Source organism: Olea europaea, chromosome 21 (assembly GCF_002742605.1).
Source record: "Olea europaea var. sylvestris chromosome 21, O_europaea_v1, whole genome shotgun sequence".
Classification (NCBI taxonomy): Eukaryota; Viridiplantae; Streptophyta; class Magnoliopsida; order Lamiales; family Oleaceae; genus Olea; species Olea europaea.
Window position 1 is genome coordinate 12,579,891 of NC_036257.1, and position 23,045 is coordinate 12,602,935.

Consider the following 23,045-nt stretch of genomic DNA (forward strand, 5'->3'; position numbering starts at 1 on the left):
AAAAAAAATAGAATTTTAGTTGAAATGATAAACGTCATGTTAAATTTTGCTAAGTTGTCATTCAGTTTGTGGGGTGAAGCATTGTTGAGTGTATGTAAAATACTAAAAGGGATTCCTTCAAAATTTACAAAGATTTCTCCTTATGAATTGTGGAAAAGAAGAAAACATAACATTGGATATTTCAAAGTGTAGGGGTATCTTACATATTGTAAGAACACGAACCCGAACACGACCAAGTTGGGTCCAAGAGGCATTAAATGTGGCTTTGTTGGATATGCTAGTAATATCAAATCATATAGATTATCAAATTTGGAGACCAATGTGATAATTGAATCCAATGACGTAGAGTTCTTTCAGATTTCACTATTTTCCGATAATAAACTAAAGAAAATTTCAAGTTCTAGTGGAGTGCAAGATGAAACATCTTCTAAAGATGTTAATGACTCTAGTACCTTGAAGAAGAAAAAGAACTTGAATTGAGAAGCCTTTATGGCCGTATAAAATTGACTCTCAATTTATTTCATTTCACTTAGTAGAGAGAAGTGAGAAAAATGTTGTAAGAACAATTTCTTTTGATCTACAAGTGAAAATCATTCCTAAGACTTATAGAGAGGCTATGGCTTCTTGTGATAGCGTCTTTTGGAAAGAAGTAATTAAAGATGAAATGTATTCAATTATGTCAAATAATACATGAGAACTTGTCGATTTACCACTCGAATCCAAACCTATTGTATGTAAATAGGTATTTATGAGAAAGTATAATGTTGATGGTTCTCTTAATACCTTCAAGGCCAAACTAGTAGCTAAATTTTATCGACAAAATGAAGGAATATACTATTTTTTGATACTTATGCATCAGTAGTTAGAATAACATCAATTAAGATATTATCCGCATTGGCTTCAATACATAACTTTCATGTTCATCAAATGGATGTTAATGTGTCATTCTTAAATGGGGATCTCGATGAGGAGGTTTATATGGAGCAACTAGAAGGTTTTGTTTTACTTGGAAATGAATATAAGGCATGCAAGCTAGTAAAATCATTATATGGTTTGAAGCAAGTACCGAAAAAATGGCATGAAAAGTTTGAGTTAACAATAATATCATTCGGATTTAAACATAATAGCGTAGATAGATGTTTATATTCTAAAGTATGTGATGATTACGTGACATTTATATACTTGTATGTTGACAATATTTTGATTATAAGTAAGCACATGGATGGTATAAAAGAAACGAAGAGGTTTTTATCTTCCACATTCAAGATGAAGGATCTTGGACATGTTAATACCATTTTGGGTATCAAAATCACAAAGACTAGTTGGGGTTATCATCTAAGTCAATTTCATTATATCGAGAATGTGATAAACAAATTCAAACACTTGAACATTAAAGAATATAGTACCACAATTAATCCAAGTTCAAAACTCGTAAAAAATGATGGAAGGAAAATTGCTCAATTGGAATATGCTAGTGCTATTTGAAGTCTTATGTATGCAGTTCAATGTACAAGACCAAATATAACATACGAAATTAGTAAACTTAGTAGATTTTCTTGCAATCCAAGTAATGATCATTGGAGAGCCATTAAGAGAGTTCTTGGATACTTAAAGAAAATCAAGAACTTAGGTCTACAATATGATAATTTTCGGCGGTATTAGAAGGATTTACTGATACTAGTTGGATATCTAGCACGGGTGAAATTGAATCCATATCAAGTTGGATGTTTACTCTAGAAGGGGGTGCTGTTTCTTGGAAATCAAAGAAACAAACATGCATAACACACTCGACCATGGAATCTAAATTTGTAGCACTATCAGATACTGGGAAAGAGGCTGAGTAGATTAAGGATCTCTTTTATGAAATACTTTCGAGGTCGAAGAATATTTCTTCAATACCTATCATGTGTGATAGTCAAGTCACATTAGCAAAAGCATACAATGGAAAGTCTAGACATATGAGTCTAAAAGATGACTACATAAGGAAATTAATCAAAAATGGAATAATTTCACTAAGTTATATAAGATCAATTGAGAATTTAGCGAATCCTTTGACTAATCCTCTAAATAGAGATTTAGTAGTGTCTACTTCGAGTAGGATGGATTTGAAACTCCTTAATTAAAATGGTCCACCAATGACGACAACTCTACCCGTCATTGCTCAAAAAGTAATTCACGGGTTCAAAGGGTAACTGATAAGAGTGCAAAATATCATAATTTTTCCCTCTTAATTATTGCATTCGTGTTACTATTTGATACCAAAATGAATTTATTATACTTATACTTTGATTCAGGTAGCATCTTGGTAGAAAAATTGAAATTTAGAAGAAAAGAGCAAAAAAGGACCAAAATGAAAGAAAGTGAAAGTTTAAGGACCAAGTTGCAAATAATACATAATGAGACGGGCAATGGAATGATGATTCAAGAAATCTAGGAGTCAATTGGGTGTAATCTGAAGTCAAAAGAAGTGAAATATGACCAAAACATCTTCACAAATCAATTTTCAATAGAAAAAGTTATGCATCGATTTTCAGCCTTATATTGGGACCTATTTTTGACATGGAAAACGATCAATCTAGAAGATGATATCTGAGTCAAATTTTTAGTCCTTTGTGTTATCTTTTCAACGCAACTTGAATCACCTTAATTGGACATTAGGAGAGAAAGTTATGACTAAAAAACTAAAAGTTTTCCGACGGAGAAAATGGCAATAACCATGCGGCCGCATGGTTATAAAGCCATGCAGTCGCACAAGCACCTCCAGGAGATTCCAGAGGCCAAAATGTTTCTACCATGTGACCGCAACACTTATAACCATGTGGTCGCATGGTTATTCCTCGATGCTGAAATTTCTGTTTCCTTGATCAACTCAACCACTTATGGAAACATGCTTTTCACACATTTTTAAACCCTAATCTCGACCAAAATGCCTACCATTCATTATATATCACTTTTCTTTGGTTTTTGGCTCAAGAAATCCATGGAGAACTAAACTTATTGGTGAAGCCATGAAGGAACTCTGTTAGATTTGGAAATTTTCATGTCTTTTCTTGCTTAAATGTGTTCTTTCATTGTTAAACAGTTCTAGATTTAGATTTCTTATTCTTATGAACATGTTTTGAGGTTGGTTTAATTTGTATTAAATTTTCATGGATTCAATCACGTTTTTTTCCATTGAATAATTGAAGTACTTATTGAATTTCAATCTTAAATCTTCTATTGGTGTGATTCTTTATCATTATATACTTGATGTATATAATCGCTTTTGGATCTAATTTCAATGGATTATTGTGGAATTATATTATGAAAGAAATCTAAGTTTGGGGAATTATTGTGGAATTGAATAGGTTTGAAGGTTGAATTTTCCAATTAAAGTGTTGGGATGAAAACATTTAATTGAGCATTTTCGTGCAAAAATTGACATTGATTGAACCAATTTAATCGAGGAAATTCCGGCGCTTCACTATTTCATATATTGATATTAAACTTTCACTTCAATTATTCCAATCGACAAATTGTTTTCACACAAATCATGATAAAAACCCTAAGCTTTTGATCCTTTAAATAATTTTCCATCTCCCTATGGATACGACACCCCAAAACTGTACTATAATCATCGCGTTAATCTTTGAGCGTAATCAGTAACAACAAGTCATTCGATATGTGGATAGTTGCAGCATTATTTAAATCCATAATGACCCTATCCTAATTAAATAATGTGGTTGTTACTGAAGTGAGGTTTGAGCTTAAAACTCTTAATGAAGTTTAGTGCTAAAACACAAGTATCTTTAAAAGTAACAAAGATATTGGAAGAACTTCACCTAAATGAACTTCAAGGTGGTGCCGCCTCAATAGAGAGTTGGAGTTTCACTCTTAAAAGTTCATTGAATAGGATGAGCGCAAGGCCATAAAAGTGCTAAGCGAGTTGAGGAACTTGAGAACACGTGATACTTATGTGCGTGTTCTTACCGGTATTATCACAAGGAATAATTGGTTCAAAGCTTCTATGCTACCTCTGATTCCGACTTTACTTTGTTTGAATTACACTATGGTTAAATTCAAATCGAAAGATATCTAATCCTTATGCATAAGTGTCGTCATTTTGAATATGTGATCGTATTGATTTTGAACAAGTGGAGGATAAATCAATGAAATAATAATGGCCAAATTGTTAGGCTCAATTATGGAATTGGTAGAATAAAAAAAAATTGAAAAATGTAAAGTTTGATTATTTGCCTATGCATATGCACAGACTTAATTTTGTGCATACACAAGATGTATTTTGGCAAAATCAGAATCAAATTTGCTTCTACTATGCGCAGGCAAGGTTTATACTATGTGTACGCATAGTGTTAAAAAATAGCAGTTGGCTAATTTTTCAATTTGAAATTTGGAAGCCATTTTGAATTAAAAGTTGCCCTTTTTATCTTATTTTGGCAAATTTTCGTGATGTATTGATTGAGGCCTATAAATAGGTGATGAATTATGAAAACAAATACATTATAGACATTGAAAACATCTTACTATCCATACTTTGTTCCAAAAACAATCAAGTCCTGATTTACATTCATATTCATTCTATCTGATTTACATTCATATTCATTCTATTTTCGTGTTTTTCAAGTTTTGGAAGAATTTCACTTTGTGCTTTGGTGAAATTCTTTACAAGGTTTGTTACAATCCTTCAAACTATTTGTCGGAATACTCTTAAGCATATCATAAACACTGGAGAAGTGGCAAATAATGCTTTAGGACAGCGATCCCGCGTTCAAACCTTCACATTTGTTGTTACAAATTTTTGGTTTTGTTTCTATTGTTGCCATACTTTTGTGAATTTTCTTTTTGATTCTTCTTCATCCCTCCAATATCTACAACATATTCAGGCATGTTATCGGATGCATCACTCTTTTCTCCTGCTGCTTTCATGAAACTTGTTAACAAGTCAAAATCCTCATTTTCTTGTTGAGTGGTTTGGTCTGCACAATTAATTTTCAAGCGCTTTAGAGAGATGCAATGCATAAAAAATTGATTGACGGTGTCCATCGCTTTACTAAGCTTCTTCTCTTTGTCAATTTGGAGCCATTTTTGAAGCTTCCAGTAAGTTTTTGGGAGAATATGCCTATATGACAAATGTGACAAATCGTTGTGCAGTGAAGCCGGATCATGGCTTAAAATCAAAATGCAAGTGCAATCAAAGGTAAAACGTTGAAATAATTCTTGTATATCCACTTCATTCCTCACCTTTGCCGCATTCTCCAGAATTGGGACGAGCCCTTCTTCCACCTTGTTTCGGCTAGTTGTAGCTACAAAATTTTGAAACCCCTGTTGATTGACTAATGACATAATGGTTCTCCTATAGTTTTCCCACGATTCTAATTTCGCGTTGAATATCCTGTTGGAATTTTTTTCGAAAATTGGTTGTGACCAATTTTAAATGAGTATTTAAGTGAAATTCGTTATTTGGTAAATGAGAAATTAAGTCAAGAACCTGTTTGGGAGTGATTTTGAAAATTGATTTTTTGACCATTAGAAGAAAAGTGGGGTCCACCTGTAAGAGAAGAAGTCAAATATGACGGCTGGAATAGTGAAATAACGGTCAAAAAATCAATTTTTTGGATGAAAAAATCGGGCCCAAACAGGCCCCAAATGTAAACCGCTTAATACTGAAAATTATTGGAAAAATCGTATAGAATATTGTAGAATATTCTAGAAATATATGGAGGAAAAAATGTGATTTTTCGTATGAAAGATCATGACTCTTGGTATGGGTATAATTAATACCCAATAATTATGAATTCCAAGAGATGTGTTTCTTGGTATAGTTGTGTCTTTTGACACACCTTTCAACTGCTAAATATATAGACCCCATGTGTTTGAATTTTATTTATTCAAGAAAAGTCATAGATATCATATCATTTCATTCCAATTTACACTTTGGTTTTGCATAAAATAGTTGCATCAAAGTCACGGTCATGGTCATGGTAGAGAGAAAATTTCGTTCGAGTTCGCTGGTCGAAGTCATTTGAAGTGCTCCTATGGCTCGACTTCATCGTTGTATCTTGGGAGATGATTGTCGAAAAATCGTTAGCACTGATGCGAGGCAAATTCATCTTAAGGACTAAGTGTCCAATACTCACCTCGACCAAAAATTCATCACTTGCATCTTCATCCTCATTTTCTGATTTCCTTTTATTATGATTAATCTAATTTATATATTTATATTGCAAGGTTCGATCGTTCAAGAATCAAAAGAGAAAGTTCCACATTCATATTCTTCGGAATCGGTAAATTCTCATTTTTCCTTATTAAATCCAATTTCAGTAAGTTGGAATACGTTTTGATTTCATGCAAATAAACGATATGTTTATTGTGAATATAATATGCACAATTATCGGTGTATTTTTTCAACAATCTTAAGATGAATTTTGTGTTGTTGTGCATAAAATATTCTGTTAGAAATTAAAATATATATATCCGTATCACGTATTAGAATTTATGCATGTTCGACTAGTACTATGCATGGCATCATTTTAAACTGTTGTAATTTGGACCAGCTGGTCGGTTATATCTCTGAACAATGTGCTGGGACGTTTAACTCAATGAGTGTTTTGTGCATGAGGAATTTTGATTGGGCCTTGTGCAAAACTAAATATTATATCCATAAGTCTTTGAGTGCACATTCTTTTGTTTTACGTTCGGGAATTTGATAAGTTACGTATTCAAATAAATGAAATTTATTTGGGATGAAAACAGTTTATTATAATGCATCTTACGGGTTGTCTCCTCCAATTCTAATTTCGCATGTGAACCGATACCTGTTGAGTTCCGGAAAAATCATTAAGTTGTGAACTTAATCATGTTGTAACTACCGACTATTGTAGTATGCCGTCCATTTATTTATAATATGATGGAAAATAAATTATTGCATTGGAAGTCTATGGAAAGATGTAAATAAAATGCATGGCTACCGTCTGTTCCTAATTACACTCCATGTGTCAATCGTATATTTGCATAAGTCTTTGCATGGTTGGAATAATTGCATGCAAAATAATTTAGATTTGAAATTGGGTTTAAAAAATGTTGGATATATGTTGTTCAAAAGACAATAAACCTGTGCGTGGAATGAAGAAGAGAACTAAAAATCCATAACAAATGTTTCTGCTTTAAATCCATTTCTAATGAATTTGCTATTGGAAATTACCAAGACCATATTTATTGATATTGATCGTGTCAATTCATAATAAAGAATTCAGTTTTCATTTTCAGTTAATTGGTGGAAGTTTCAAAAGTGAAACGAGAACATTTAAGTTGGTCATGATGACTGTTCAAATCCGTCTTCAGTTTCCTTCATCTTTCCATGTGTAGTTTATCCTTATGCATGTGATGATTATTGCTTAATATATATAATTTGCAAAGGAAGTCCACTGATGAGAGATTCAAATAATTAGTGATTTACGAGTAAGAGAATTAAAATCTGTCTTACATGTGGGTATGTATCACGAGGCCACTTTTGCATTAGGATGTTGCCTAATTTTTCTAGTGCTACTGTGAAACATTCAAATCCAGATTTGTGATGTGGATAATAGTCTTTTGATGTTCCGTGAGTATGGAAAATTATGTGTGTTCATTTTATAGCTGCCAAATACGGTAGGCTTCCATAAGGATGGCAACGAGCCGAGCCGAGCCGGCTCATGAGCCAAAGATCAAGGCTTTGGCTCAACTCGAGCTTTTTGAAAACGAGCTTTTTTTGGCCTGAGCCAAGCCGAGCAAAAGCTCGGCCAAAAAATCAAGGCTTGGCCCAAGCTTCGAGCCGACTCGTTTTTTCCCCTTTTTTCCTCTTAAAAGGCAGCTGACTGCCTTTGTAACAAAGGCAGCAACTTGCTGACTTTTGAGAGGATTTTTTTTGCGAGCTGGCCTGCAAGCCATACGGGCCGACGGTGAGCTCGGACCGACAACCCAAGATGGGGCTCGATTTGACCGAGCCTCGAGCCGAGCCAGCTCGAGCTTTTTGCGGGTCAAGCCATGGGCGGCCCGAGAGCTCTAGCCTTTTTGCCATCTCTAGGCTTCCATTTACAGTAAGCTGCTAAATACGGTAAGTATGTAAGCTGCCAAATACGGTAAGCTGTCACATACGGTAGGCTGCCAAATACGGTAAGTTGGTAAGCTTCCATATACGGTATGCGTCAATCCGGTAAGTGACATATATGGTATGAAGTTGTAAATCCGATATATGTCCATGGATTTTGGTTTGAAAATTATACAAACCTTGATTAATGATGATAGCCTCAATTAATTTTATGAAATTAAATGAGATGACTTATGCAAAATTATAGTTGCATAAGAGTACGACAAAATGTGGTTTTGTCCTAATTATTTTAAAGTGAAAATTGCTTGCCCAATTATTGGAATATGAAAATAGTTTATAGAGCACAAATTGTGTCTATAGTTGGCAGTGGTGCTAGATATTCATAAAAATAATGATTGACAAATGACATTCATTTGTAAAGGATAAAAACTATGTTATGCAAAAATTGTGAAGAATATTATGAAATATTTTAGGATTAATTTCAAGAGGTATGTCCTTTTGTAAGGTTGCGACTTTGAAAGCACAACTAGTCAATCCATGGTTGATTTATTCTTTCAAATGTGAATATGGTGAATAATGTGAAATGTACCTTATTATTTGATGTGAATAATATTATTTGTGAAATGTCACAAATGTGAAAGTTTCACATTGTTGAAGATGCTTATTCTTCTTCATTGTTGAATTTGACTTCAATAGTGGAAACAATTAAGTTGATTTATGACGACCTTAAAGATGACCTCAATTTAATTTGGACGATCAAATTAATATGGTTCATTGAAGTACAATTTCGAATGGAAAATGGTTTTTTATTCATGTGAAGCAATGACCACTATTTTGAAAGTATTTAGACTTTTACCAAGCATCCGATACGGATATTATTTAAGTGATAAATGAATTAAACTATGAAAGAGTTGATAAACTCTAAGTTCAAAAATAATCCAAAAATGTGAGGGTTATCATAAATGCTTGAGAACTTATGTGGAAAGTTCAACTCGTGTGGGTACAACGCTACTACTTGGATATATAACCCTAATTTAAGAATTGTGGGGGTAACTTAGTTTAAAGTTACACTTTTCTGTATCTCTCAAGAAAATGGAAGAGGCACCATATGAGTTATGGAAATATCATCCTCCTTCCTACCAACATTTAAAAGTGTGGGGGTGTTTGGCAAATGTCGAGGTTCTTAAGTCCAAACAAATAAAGATTGGTCACAAAACGATTGATTGTATATTTATTGGATACGCCAATAATAGTAGTGTATATCGTTCCTCATGCACAAATCGGATATATATGAGGTTATCTCTACACTTGGTCCAAATAAGGATGAAAGCGTGTCACAACTGATATATTCACAAGCAATTAGCAATCTATTGTATATTACGAAATGCACTCGATCGGATAATGTTTTTACTGTAAATAAACTTGAAGATTCACGAGTAATCCAGGCCATGATTATTGGTTGGCAATGACATGGGTCCTTCGGTATCTAAAATATACCATGACCTATGGATTATATTTCACAAGATATCCTGCAGTATTAGAAAGATATTGTGATGCGATGGTATACACTAAGTCTATGGATGAAAAGGGATGAAAGCCTTAAAGTGGATGAAATGGGATGAAAGCCGATCATGACGATTGTTTGGAGATAGAAGAACAATTGAAATATTTAAGAATATTCATAAAGTTCAAATGCATTGTAATGCTTTAATGACGAGATTGAAGACCCATGTACGAAATCCACTATTAAATATGATAGACTAGTGTAAGGATTTGATAGAAGTCCTCCAACATTATTTGGAATTGATAAAGCTAATAAGAAGCATGTAGCTTCATGAGATGATTTCTTGGTGGTGACAATGTATATCAATCAAATGATTAGATCGTTGGCTAGCTAAATTTGAAAAGATACTAAGCCACATGTAATGGTCAGTCTAGATGTGTAAGTCGTAGGCATAATACCATAAGCAGTTGATCTCATTTGTGTAAACTTGTGGATCCATTTATATATGTTTACCAAGAGATCAAGTATACTGCATATCGAAGGGAACGAGATTAAGCCTATTGAGTAAGAGTCCTTATGATGGTAACCCTACCTGTTGACTGGAGATCTCAAGATCTTGGTTCAAAAAGACAACTAAGTTATGAGGATTTCATGAAGCACTTAGGAAACTAATTTTCTAACTCATTCCTATGATACCAAAGTTCTTTCTGCAGAGTGGTTGGAGGTTAAGGTAAACTTTTAAAGATTCATATATCTTGATTAAATCAAGTAGAGTAAGGCAGAATACTCTTAATAGGAGATCACCTATGTAAGTGTGAAGGGGGCCGCTTCAATGAGAATTATTTAAGGCTTGAATTCTCTAAACACTTTCAGAACCAAGATGTGTTCAGGGCTAAAATGAACCAAGTTATGAGAACCATGAACAGTTTATGGGAGACATTGTGTGAGTACTGTTGTCTTGGTTTACACCAACAGCTGATGGTTCAAGAACATCACGTTCACCAATTAGCTAGTAAATCCGATGGTATTTCACTAAGAGTGTTTCAAAGCCAGAAGCTACCTCACCTGATGTAGTGTTTTTCCGCTCTCTCTACCAGTGTCTGCATAGACATTTGCATTAATTTTCATTCATGTGGGGGATTGTTGGAATTTTTTTCGGAAATTGGTTGTGACCAATTTTAAATGATTATTTAAGTAGAATTCGTTATTTGGTGAATGAGAAATTAAGCCAAATGTAAACCGCTTAAATACTGAAAATTACTGAAAAAATCATATAGAATATTGTGGAATATTCTAGAAATATATGGAGGAAAAATGTGACTTTTCGTATGAAAGATCATGACTCTTGGTATGGGTATGATTAATATTCAATAATTATGAATTCCAAGAGATGTGTTTCTTGGTATAGTTGTGTCTTTTGACACACCTTTCCAATTGCTATATATATAGACCCCATGTGTTTGAATTTTATTCATTCAAATAAAGTCATAGATACCATATCATTTCATTCCAATTTACATTTTGGTTTTGCATAAAATATTTGCATCAAAGTCACGGTCATAGTAATGGTAGAGAGGGAATTTCATTCGAGTTCGTTGGTCGAAGTCATTTGGAGTGCTCCTATGGCTCGACGTGATTGTTGTATCTTGGGAGATGATTGCCGGAAAACCGTTGCAGCGATGCGAGGCAAATTCATCTTAAGGACAAAGTGTTCAACACTTACCTCGACCAAAAATTCATCACTTGCATCTTCATCTTCATTTTCTGATTTCCTTTTATTATGATTTGATTTCAGAAAATGATTAATCTAATTTATTTATTTATATTGCAAGGTTTAATCGTTCAAGAATCGAAAGAGAAGGTTCCACATTCATATTCTTTGGAATCGGTAAATTCTCATTTTTCCTTATTAAATCCAATTTCAGTAAGTTGGAATACGTTTCGATTTCATGCAAATAAACGATATGTTTATTGTGAGTATAATATTTACAATTATCAGTGTATTTTTCCAACATATCCCATTTCCTAAACTATCTAATATCTACTTAAATTCAGGACCTTTTGTGAATTTTTGAAAGTTTTTGCTCAATACGTAACGAACATTAGCTGGATCACAAGTCACCAACATGTCCATGTTGCCAAACCGTGGGCCTTTAAACCAAACAGTGGTGGAGCTCTCAAGAAGCTCGGTGATATAGTCGTGAATTCTGTGAATATTGAAAATTAGCAATGGCATCATACCAAAAAGTGGCAAGTTTATATGCAGTAATCTTTTCTTTCTTTTTCCATCGAAGTTTCTGTAGGAAAGAAAAATAGCAGACAAAATTACAAGCAATAGTAAGACGAAGTTTATGATGGCCAACATATCTGGTGCATGTATTCTGAAAATCAAAGGTTAAATGGTGAGGTTTCATAAATTTTGGCTGATAATGATATGCTGTGTGTCTTGTGGGTCTTTTATAATGGGCATTTCTTCAAATGAGCAAGTCATTTTCGAGGACATCATAGTTATTTCTGCCATTTGGCTGGAGGTAATTGTAATGGACAAGCGTCCTGCTTCATTGGTTGCAAATGTCATGTTTTCTGGCAAGAATTAAATGAGTAACTATGAGAACTTTGGTAATCTCAAACCATATACATACATCTTGCACGAGTCAAACACTCTTTGCATTCGTCATCTTTCCATACAAAGTGTTGTAACTTTAAGTTTTAATAAGTTTTAAATTTCAAAATTAAAAGTAATTTGAATTTCAGTTTTCAATTTAAATTTTAGTACAAATTTGAAACTCAAAATTTAGATTGTAACTTATATTTAAATAAGATTTATTTTCATGAATATGGGGATTGAATTTCTCCCTATAAAAGGGAGTGATTTTCATGTAGTTAAACATCACATGGAAAAGATAATTTCATAACAATACTTTCTATACTTATATATTATTTTCTATAGTTTTGGCAACTTGAAAATGGTTCGTTCGTTTATCTCCCTATGATCGTATCCATAGAAGGAAAACACGCATGTAAGTCATGGGTTTCATCTTGGCGTCATGTAGTGTCAAAAATATTCGCACGAAAGGAAGGCAACACGACTTTAGGACAACATTTACGACGTGATTACTCTTCTTCTCATATACTCATATAATTGTTGAATTATTTTATTGTGCTATATAAATTGATTATGTTAATTAGTAAGTATCTAAACACAAATCACCCAATTTTTTCAACAATCTAAAGTCGTGTTGGTGATTATGTGTTTAGAGAGATATGCATAATCTTTAAAATGTTTACTATTTTTGGATACTTGTTATTTTGTGTAAACACGTGAGATGTGATGTAGCATACATGTATTATATTCTAATATCTATCCTTACAATATTGTGGTCATTATCTTCAACAACGGTGTAAAGGTTAAGAAATGGATTTCTGCTGACAAGTCGTTGCAGCTCACGCTCTCTTTATGGTATATATTTTGCTTTCTAGCCACAAATAGGGGCACCAATTCATGTCGATGCTCCTGGCCGAAATGATATGAGGATGTTTGATGATGCACGTAAAAGGATAAAAATTATCTGTCTACATGGACACAATGTTCTAAATTGTTAAATAGCTCTGTATTTACAATTCGTTTTATGCTCATTTGGAAAACAAGATACAAGTATTGTGGAAAAAATGAAGCAAAGGGAGACGATATGTAAGAAAAAGAATGGCAGTTAGGTTTGTCTCGTTGACATTTGCCATGACGGGTGCGCTCACATGACAGGTCAAAAACTTAATGAAATATTTATTTTGGTTTCGAGGAGAGATGGTACCGGAATTTTCGCCCGGCTCTCTCCTCTGTGTGGTGCCTTTTTTTGCTTTTGCCTCATGTTTCTATTTCTGGAAATATTTTCTGATTGGTCCTAGAACGAGTTGTGCATTATTTCTGTCTTTTTCTTGACCTTTGGATATCTAGTGAAAGAATATGTGATTGACTGAAATTTAAACCTATGGTGAAACAAATTGGAATTTTTTCTCAACCTTGTTTGGATGTAAGGGATGATAAATAACATTAGATGGAAGAATATCTATAATTTGTGAAAAATGTGCTGAATTAATATTTTAAAAGAGTATAATTTCATAACTAATCTGCATGATTTTATTTACGTCCCATGTGTAACGTGTAAAGGAAGTTGAAGTCTTTCAAAATTAAAACCTTCTCAAAATTTCAGTTTTGATTTTTGATTTTCAATTTTAGTAGAAAGTTGAAAATCTTAATTGATGAGTGTAACTTATCTTTTAAATGTACTAGTTGTGGGTAGTATGACAAGATATTGTTGTAACATACATATTAATAAGTTTTAAATTTCAAAATTAATAATTTTTTTTTAAAAATTTCAGGTTTATATTCAATTTCAGATTTAATATAAAATTAAAATATCATTACATTAGGGGGGTTGTTTGAGCCCAATTTTTCTTAAAAAATTGCATTTTGAAATATTGTTGTGATGGAAAATATGTGGTTAAAAAATAAAGAATAGTTTTGAATTTGCGTGTAATATTATTTTTATAGAAAAATATGTGGTTGAAATGGTGTCAAATCACTGTTGAAAAATGTATTTTGATGAAAAAATGGACCCAAACAAGGGCTAGATGTAACCTCTTTTGATGAATTAATTTTCATTATGGTAGGGGTTAAAACTTCTACATTATGAAAGGGACATGAAATTTCATTGTTTTTTTTAGGTTTAATAAAATTATTTCTCCGATTAATTATCATTTTCTCCCTTTTGTCTTCGCTTTTGCATGCATATTAATTTGTAAGATAATTAGCACAAAGCGTCTTTACCTTTCAATGTTATTATGTAAAACATCCATACCTTTCATTTTTTTGTACTTTTACTCTTGCCTTCACATTTTATTGCGAAAATCATCATTTTCATCAAATTTCTCATGTAAAATGATCAATATACCCCATATTTAAATAAAATGATAAAAAAGAAAAGAAAAGTTAAAGAATAAATTGTAATCATACTCCCAAATTTTTTTAAAAAGTGCAAATGAGTTCACATAAATTCTTAAAATGGTAATTAGCAAAAAATGTCCATACCTTTCATCATTATTGCGCAAAACGTCCATACCTTTATTTTTTGACATTTTCATCCTTATTTTTATATTTCATTGCAAAAATCACCATTTTTATCCATTTTCTCAATTAAAAGTTGTAAAATGACAAATATACCCTCATCTTTAAATATAAAAATAAGGATGAAAATATCAAAAAATAAAGGTATGGACGTTTTGCTCAATAATGATGAAAGGTATGGATTTTTTTGCTAATTACCATTTTAATAATTTATGTGAACTCATTTGCACTTTTTAAGCCCCCGTTTGGCCCCCATTTTGTGATAATAAAAATTGGAAGATTAATATTTTTTTTAAAATGAGTGGTTGAAAAAGAAAGAAATTTTTTTTATTTACGTGTAATATTATTTTATGGAAGATTGTGTGGTTGAAAATAGGAGAGAGAAAAATAAAATGTAATGGAATGAAAATTAATGAGGGCCAAATGGGGGCTAAAAAAGGGGGCTAAAAAAGATTGGGAGTATGATTGCAATTTATTCTTTAACTTTTCTTTTCTTTTTTATCGTTTGATTTAAATATAGGGTATATTGGTCATTTTACACGAGAAATTTGATGAAAATGATGATTTTCGCAATAAAATGTGAAGATAATGGTTAAAATGCCAAAAAACAAAAGGTGAGAACATTTTGTACAATAACATTGAAAGGTAAGAATATTTTGTTCTAACTACCCTAATTTGTAAGATAATTTCAATTTACTTGGAGATATTGAATAATTGCACGCACGTGTATGTGTATAAATTAATACTCACCTAAATGAGTACATACTGATAAATATAAGATTGTGATTGATTTTACGAGTGTGACGTTTGACCATGAAGCATGTGTAGAACTGAGAAACATGAATCCTAAAAAACAAGAAATGTGCATCATGATTTCTTAAGAAATTAAGCTAGAAAGGTTAAGGACTTTTGACACATGTAAAATATTGGTATGTTCTTTTTATGATATCTTTTAAGACCTTATTTGATTACTTGTAATCACAGAAAATGTGATTTGGTGTGTCTGAATATTTTGTTTGGAAAAAGCACGCTACCTATTTAGGTGTTATATTTTAAAATTAAAATGAAATTTAAAGATATGATACATATATTTCTATTGTGTAATAAAATTTGTGATGTGTATGTATTGAGATGGAAATAGGAGATTAAACTATTTTAGACACATGAAAATTTAACTTTCTGAACGTGGCTTGTAAAAATGTCGAAAGAAAATAGGCTCATGGATGAATTGGAAAAATTGTTACTTTTGTTTTGATGTATGCTTAATATGAGCTTTTGTTCTTTTGAGTCAAATAGGTAATTGACAACTAAAATGATTTTATTAACCCCTATTTAGACATGGAAAGATAACTTTATTTTCCAAAATAATAATAAAATAAAATAAAAAGGGGCATGTTTGCATAGATAAAAAGTTAAAAGATAACAAATAAATTTTAAGTGACAATTTAAATTTGTACAATGAAGATTTAATTGTCAATTAAGACTTTAAAGTTAGTTCGCGAAATTCTCCATATTGCATGTTTTTTTTCTCTCCAAGATATAGTGCAAATATCTTAAATCTAAGAGGCAAAATGTGAATTTGATTTGTTGGTAATGTTTATTTTATTCATGATTCGATGTACTTTCTATTACTAGGCTTTGTATGTTTCTTAGCTTAGCCCATTGGTCTAATTTTGGGGATTTTTATATTATAATATCATTAGGTTTTATTTAAATTATAATGTTATTAGTATTGTTAAATACGACTTTATATATTTCTGTCTAATTTATGTAATGGTGATTTATACTTTATAACCAACGGAGTGTATATATTTCCATGCAAAATTGGACAATTATTTTTCATAGGTATTCTTTATATAATCAATTATTTAGTCAATTATGTAGATACTAGAATAAACATGTGCGTCATGTTTAATCCTGTCAAAAGAGAAAACATAACAATTTATAGATTTCAATAAAGCACATTATAGATGGCTTGAATATGGGGGTTATCAAATGGACTTTATTATTACACACACACACACTCTCTCTCTCTCTCTCTCTCTCTCTCTCTCTCTCACATCTGAACGGTTGGTCATATTATATAGTTAACCAATTTTCTTTATAATTACATTTGGATCCCAAAGTAATCATTTTGTTAGTATTAGTGTGTACTTAAGAAATTTTTTTAGCACATCCCTAAGTTCCTAGCATATCTTGGAAACGTAAGAAGATTGGCAACAATATTTTGCTAGTACATGTTTATGTAGGACATTTTGGTAGGATAAAGTGCATGTGTTTCCTATGTTCATATCATATTCATATAGATGACATGGTGGAAAACTATGGCTAAGAAAATTAATTTCCACAAACTGAATATATTTGAAATGTGAGGATGCTTAAAATTTCACATAAAACATCTTATATGTTATTATTTTTTGTAAACTGACTCTTGAAATGTGTTAAAAGTTATATTTAACTATTTGCAGGTGAAATGCAAGAGTTCAATGGATGCATATACTCAAACGTGTTATTAAAGAAAATATTAAAAATTTCATGCATTTATTTGATCATATTTTGAAAATTTCTTATAAGATTTTGCAGATGTGTAGAAATACATGCAAAGAACAAGAGCTTTGCAAATTGATAGTACCATATTATTGTCCAAGAGGGACATAAATAACTTGTAGTCCAAGATGGATATACATAAATCATCGAGGGGGATGGGCTTAAGCCTATAAAGGAGTCATATTCGGGAGTAACTCAACCTTTGTGATTGGAGATTTTACAAATAAGGTTCAATGTGGTAGAAACAACCCGCATTGTGTGACATGTAATAACACTATTTTATTTGTGTTCATCCCTATAAGGATAGTGCTAATAATAATGTAATGTTAGAAAGGGTCTAACCTTGAATCACTACAAGAATTTTATCTTTTCCCTACAAAATTTATTTTGTAGGGAAAAGTTTTTATTTGCAGACAAAAAAATTTTGTAGGGATATTTGTGGGACAAACATCAAGGGAATAGCAAACATCGAGGGGATAGAGTTTAGCCCACAATTTTTGAAATTTGTCTGCTAAAGCTTTTCCCTATGACCCTTTGGAGATGAATACTATACGTTGCGTAAGTTTTTTCCCAACATAATAATTTGTCTGCTAAAGTTAATTTTGCCTACGAAATAATTTCCCAACAATTAGAAATTTGTGGTAACATGGTATAGACTATTTTGTAAGCTAAACCCTATTTTTCCCTGCAAATAATTTTTTTTATAGGGAAAGCATGTTTGCAAACTATTATAAAAGAAATTAAATTATTTTTACATGGTAATTTTTTAACGATATTCAAAATAATATAAAGATGCAAAAAGACTATATTAATTAAAATATGTAATGTCAGTCATTGTAACATTGAATCCGAAACATATCATCAAAACATAAATAAAAATCATTCACTAATTATGAATACATCTAATGTGGCTCTTATATCATGAACTAACAACTATGTACTCCAAAACTTGTAGCTCGTCTGCTCAGTTAATTATATAAAACTCTAATGTTCTCTCGAATAATACGCACGATCCGAGAGGTCCTAATTTGTTTACACGTCCCTTGAGTAGGAAGATCTAGAGTCCTTGGCACGTATCCTGCACCTATCCCTGCAAATCCAATAATAAAAATCGAACACGTAAATGGATTTCATATAGTAAGAAAATTAACTTTAAAAAAAAAAAAAAAACTCACCTTAAACTCATTTATTTCATCATCCAATGTCCTATCATTTCCTTCAGTTCTTCAAACGGTTTCACTTTTGCTGCACCTATTACATGATATACACATTACCTGTTTATACTTGCCCAATTACTTAAAATGCAAAAGTTTCTACTTCAACCAAGGCATAGAGAGATACACATAACACACACGAAATTTAAAAAATTACACAATAGAAGTCAAACAGGTTTCTCCAATTCTAGATTCCAATTGCAAGCTTAGGAATGCCAGGTAACACGCAAGAAATTTAAAAAAATTAAATAATTACTGAAGCATAATATGTCTTTCCAGTTTTATAAGAGAACAAGAGCAAGCTATTAAAGTTCAAGCATGTTTAGCAATTCATAGCCTATGCTAATAGGTCCATCTCAGAAAAACATTTTTGCATATACATATCAATTAGTGTTTAATTTAAAATGTTCTGAGCCCATCAAAACAATCAATGTCACTCTCGATTGAAGAAAACGTGTAAATCGTTATATACAAGTTCTTTTCCAACGTATTCTCTCTTTAACAATATATAGAATATATTAACAAAGAAGAAAAAACAGCAAAATTCACCTTTAATGATTTTCATTTTTATTTCGACACAAATCAGAAAATTATTCAAGAAAAGGATTGAAGACTAGTTTTGATATAAATCATGGAGCAATGCAGGCACAAGCTAGAGGCACTGCTTTTCCAGGTCGAAGACACTTGCCTCCCCTCTTATATTCTTTTTCTATACAAGTCAAATATGTTTGTGAGCATAAGATTGCATAGAACCAAAATGAAACCTCTTAATAGAAGGTTTTAAGCTCCCTCCCTCACGGTTAATTTATCACTTGACCTCGATGTCATATATACAGTCCCAACCGGAAAATCTTACAATTATACTTATTTTAACGTGGCTGTCTACATAAATAACATAGGCATATTTATAAGTTACTAGAGAAGCTACTTGCCTGTACCCTTCTTTGAATGCATTTAGAGCACTTCTCCAATTACCAACAGAATCCAAAACATCTCCAATACTTTTTTGCATTCCTAACTGAGTTGTGCTCACCATTAGATAAAAACATATCATGGTAAGTTCGACCAAGCTGAGTGCTGGCTCTTTGTTGCTCAATGAGGTCATCTGCATCCTTAGCAAGCTCTAAATGCTTTTTCTGCAGGTTTAAACAATGGAAATTCAACAGGGTAATATTGAAGTGCAGAAACTGAACAGTTAAAATAACATAGAGAGATTTCTTTGCAGTAGTGTAACTTCATATAGATTAGGAATTAGGTTGAGACAAAGCATAGAGGAAGGAAGTTTGTTGAGTAGAAAATGAGAAAATTTGTTACCCAATACATGCTTCCTCAATTTGTTCTTTTTAGGTCAACAGAAATTCAAAATAAACTAACTTGGGTCACAATATCGTATAAATCACCAATGGTATACATCAAAATTTGAATTTGACAGATCACAGACATGTACTCGAAACCATCAACTTCTAGTGAGGCAAATTGGAGAAAATCCCAATTAAAAATTTAGGATAATTAAATAGAAATGCCCCTACAATTAAATCCAATTTAGTAAGTAGTTTTTCAAGAAAGATACCAATTAACTCCCACTTGTAATCAGACCTTGCCCCCCCCGATATAGAATCGAACGGGCTGCTTTTCATTGTCTCCAAATTCCAAACTAGAAAGAATCACAATACAGGCAATAATATTCCAAATAGTAAAGCGCATACTTGATAAATAAGGGCGTCCCTGTAGTGCTGAAGGCGGAGATAGACTTCGCCGAGGGACTGACACGTCGGAAGCAGCTGCTTTTCCGACAAGTACTTGACAGAGACATCGTAATCGACTCTCAGCCATTGTACTCATGGCTGGAAAAGGTGAATAACAATATAAAAATTAGTTTCCCCCCTTAAAATCACCTCCAAATAGCCGCTAAGATTAAGCAGATTAAGTAAAAAAAAAAAAAAAAAAAAATCCTGAATCCGATGAGTTGTGGAGTCTGGACATGGAACGGTCAGGCTTTGGCACCGGAGCGAGGATGGAAACTGGCTATTCGTAGACTCATAGAGGCGGCGGCGATTTCAGGCATAGAGGCTGTAAATTGTAGCGTTGAGACTGAGAGATGGAACTTGGAAGTAATTTATGAGGCAGGGTTTGGATTGCAATGGAAGAGATTGGAGGGGAATTGAGGATCGATTTAAGTTGGAGTGATTTAGGGTTACTGTTTTTGACTCTTCCTACCGTCTCTGTCTCTCTGAGTCCCCCTTATTTTTAAAAGAAAAAAAAAAAAGTTAACTCTAAAGCGGGAAAAAAAAAATTCTCCTTAATTATTTCCTACAAACAAGTCTAGTATTTTTGTTAGGAATTTTTCTTGTCAAATTTTTTGTCGGGAAAAAACACAATGTTTTGTGGGTACGAATTTCTCTAATATTGAAATTTTGAATTAAATCATAACCCTACAAAACACTTTTTTTGGGATTGAATTTCTCCCTATAAAATGGAGTGATTTTCATGTAGTTAAACATAACATGGAAAAGATAATTTCATAATAATACTCTCTATACTTATATATTATTTTCTATAGTTTTGGCAACTTGATAAGGATTCATTCACTTTTTTAACTATGATTGTACCCATAGAAGGAGAACCGACTATGAGTCATATGAGTTTTATTTTGGAGCCGTGTAGTACTGAAAGTACCCGCATGAAAGTGAGACAACGCGATTTTAGGACAGGGTCTTCGACGTGACTTCTAAAGCTTGCATTTCTATCTCTTCTTCTCATATACTCATATAATTGTTGAATTATTTTATTGTGATATATAAATTTTGTTAATTGGTAAGTATCTAAACACAAATATCCAATTTTTCCAACTCAAAGTTTCTCTGCAATCATTCACATTTGTATTCCATAAGATTCAGCAAATAATTTTGCAAAAATTATGAGTTTTCGATGGTGGTACGAGAAGTATAAAAATACACTTATTTGGATTTAATATAAACATTTAGTAGTTCTTTTGAACGACTATTGCCTAATTTATTGTATATTTCGTTTTTTAGGTGAAACTCAATAAATGAAAGTGGAATTGAAATAAAGAAGCAAAAATTGACAAAAGGGAGGGCAAGATCCAAAGGTTGGGGACTAAAGTTAAAATACTCAAAAGTTATGTCGGATCACACGATGAAGATTTGAAAATGTTAGGGGTCAATTAGATGCAATTAGAAGTCAAAAAACAAGTGAAATATTCACAAATCAATTTTCAACCGCACAAGGATAGATATTTGCTTCTGTATTTCAGCATTATCAAGTTTGGTGTTGAACATTTATGTTCTTGAAGGCTATTTCCATTTTGTCTCTCTCTAAAATGCAAATTCGAGAACATTTCTGTTCGTGGAGATTCTTCTATAATTATCATTTTTGGGGGTGCTGGAGAAATTAAATGCTGGTTAAGAATTTAACTTGCTTGTATATCTTGCAATAGCATAAATACTTCGATAGAGAAATTTTTATTCCTTCTATATAGTTTCCTTTGTAGATCACATGAAATTGACTTGAAGTTAATAACGTGCAATATAATTGTGGAAAAGATGATTCTTCAATATTCAGTTTTCTTCGCTTCTTATTTGCAAATGCTGGTGCTCTTTCTTATAAATGGTATGTTTTGTTCAAGGAAAGTCACTTGCTATACCCGAAGATGAAGCGGAACTAGAAGAGGAGGACGAATTGGAATTGGTTGAAAATGAGGAAGAAGAACAAAGTGGAAAAGAATTGGAGAATGGTGAAAGTCAAGAAAAATATGTGATGGATGCAGCAGTAACAGTAAGCAAGCGAATAACTGAATGTAAAGTACCATTTCAATAGAGGAAAATGTTACGTCCTAAATTCAGAGAAGGCAAATGCCATCCAATCAACAATCAAGTTGGCAGGCGATACCAAAACCGAAAGGACACTCTTATCTTGATTACTCACGTTGGGACAGAGTTGAAGATGACTCTATTGACGAAGATGATGACTCTGAAGAAGACTCTCAGCCTCAATACTATTTTCGTGTTTAAACTGTTGGTGTAAGGACAGTTAAATGAAATGGCATAGCCACACAGATGTGTAATCATATCTTGTCCCAATTATCTCTCTGTTGACTTGTATCCAGAGGTAAAAGTCCTTGGAGACGAAGAAAGGCTTCGTTGCATTATCCTGACTGCATTATTTCTGAACATCTTCATTTCGTGACTCCTGTTGTCCATAACATGAAGATTTGGACAATCCATTACCTGCTAACATGCTTGTACTCTGAGATTGCAACTGAGCAATCAGGCATTGTGCACATCCAACTTGAATATTCATGCTAATGCTACCTATTCTGTTGAGACAAATGGCTATGCTACTCAACCAGAAACTTGCAGAGAATTTTCTCTTCTAACCTAACTCTCATGTGGTTCCTTTGCAGAATCTTTCGTCAGCAGTCTTGAAGGAGACTGATCAATACCATAAAAAAGATTTGTACTTCTTTCTTATTTAGTATTGTGAAGTCTTGTCCAATATTGTGTACTAAAGATATAACGGTTTGCCTATCAGTCTAGGATATCTTGGATTATT

The 23,045-nt window shown here is 32.4% G+C and overlaps 3 long non-coding RNA genes across 3 annotated transcripts in view; 1 reads left to right on the forward strand and 2 right to left on the reverse strand.

Annotated features, from left to right (window-relative positions):
* The window catches only part of LOC111370713, a 17,147-nt gene extending 4,848 nt beyond the window's left edge, over positions 1 to 12,299 (forward strand). Inside the window, exons 2-4 of the long non-coding RNA XR_002698483.1 lie at positions 6,229 to 6,284; positions 11,423 to 11,478; positions 11,646 to 12,299. This is a non-coding gene — a long non-coding RNA (uncharacterized LOC111370713). The remainder of the gene's footprint in view (positions 1 to 6,228; positions 6,285 to 11,422; positions 11,479 to 11,645) is intronic.
* A 5,747-nt stretch (positions 12,300 to 18,046) lies between these two features.
* Positions 18,047 to 18,516, reverse strand: LOC111370711. Its single transcript, XR_002698481.1, has 2 exons — positions 18,435 to 18,516; positions 18,047 to 18,349 (listed from the first exon to the last, which is right to left on the reverse strand). It is a non-coding gene; the product is annotated as an uncharacterized LOC111370711 (long non-coding RNA).
* A 704-nt stretch (positions 18,517 to 19,220) lies between these two features.
* Positions 19,221 to 20,724, reverse strand: LOC111370710. Its single transcript, XR_002698480.1, has 2 exons — positions 20,180 to 20,724; positions 19,221 to 19,609 (listed from the first exon to the last, which is right to left on the reverse strand). It is a non-coding gene; the product is annotated as an uncharacterized LOC111370710 (long non-coding RNA).
* Between the last annotated feature and the right edge of the window lie 2,321 nt (positions 20,725 to 23,045).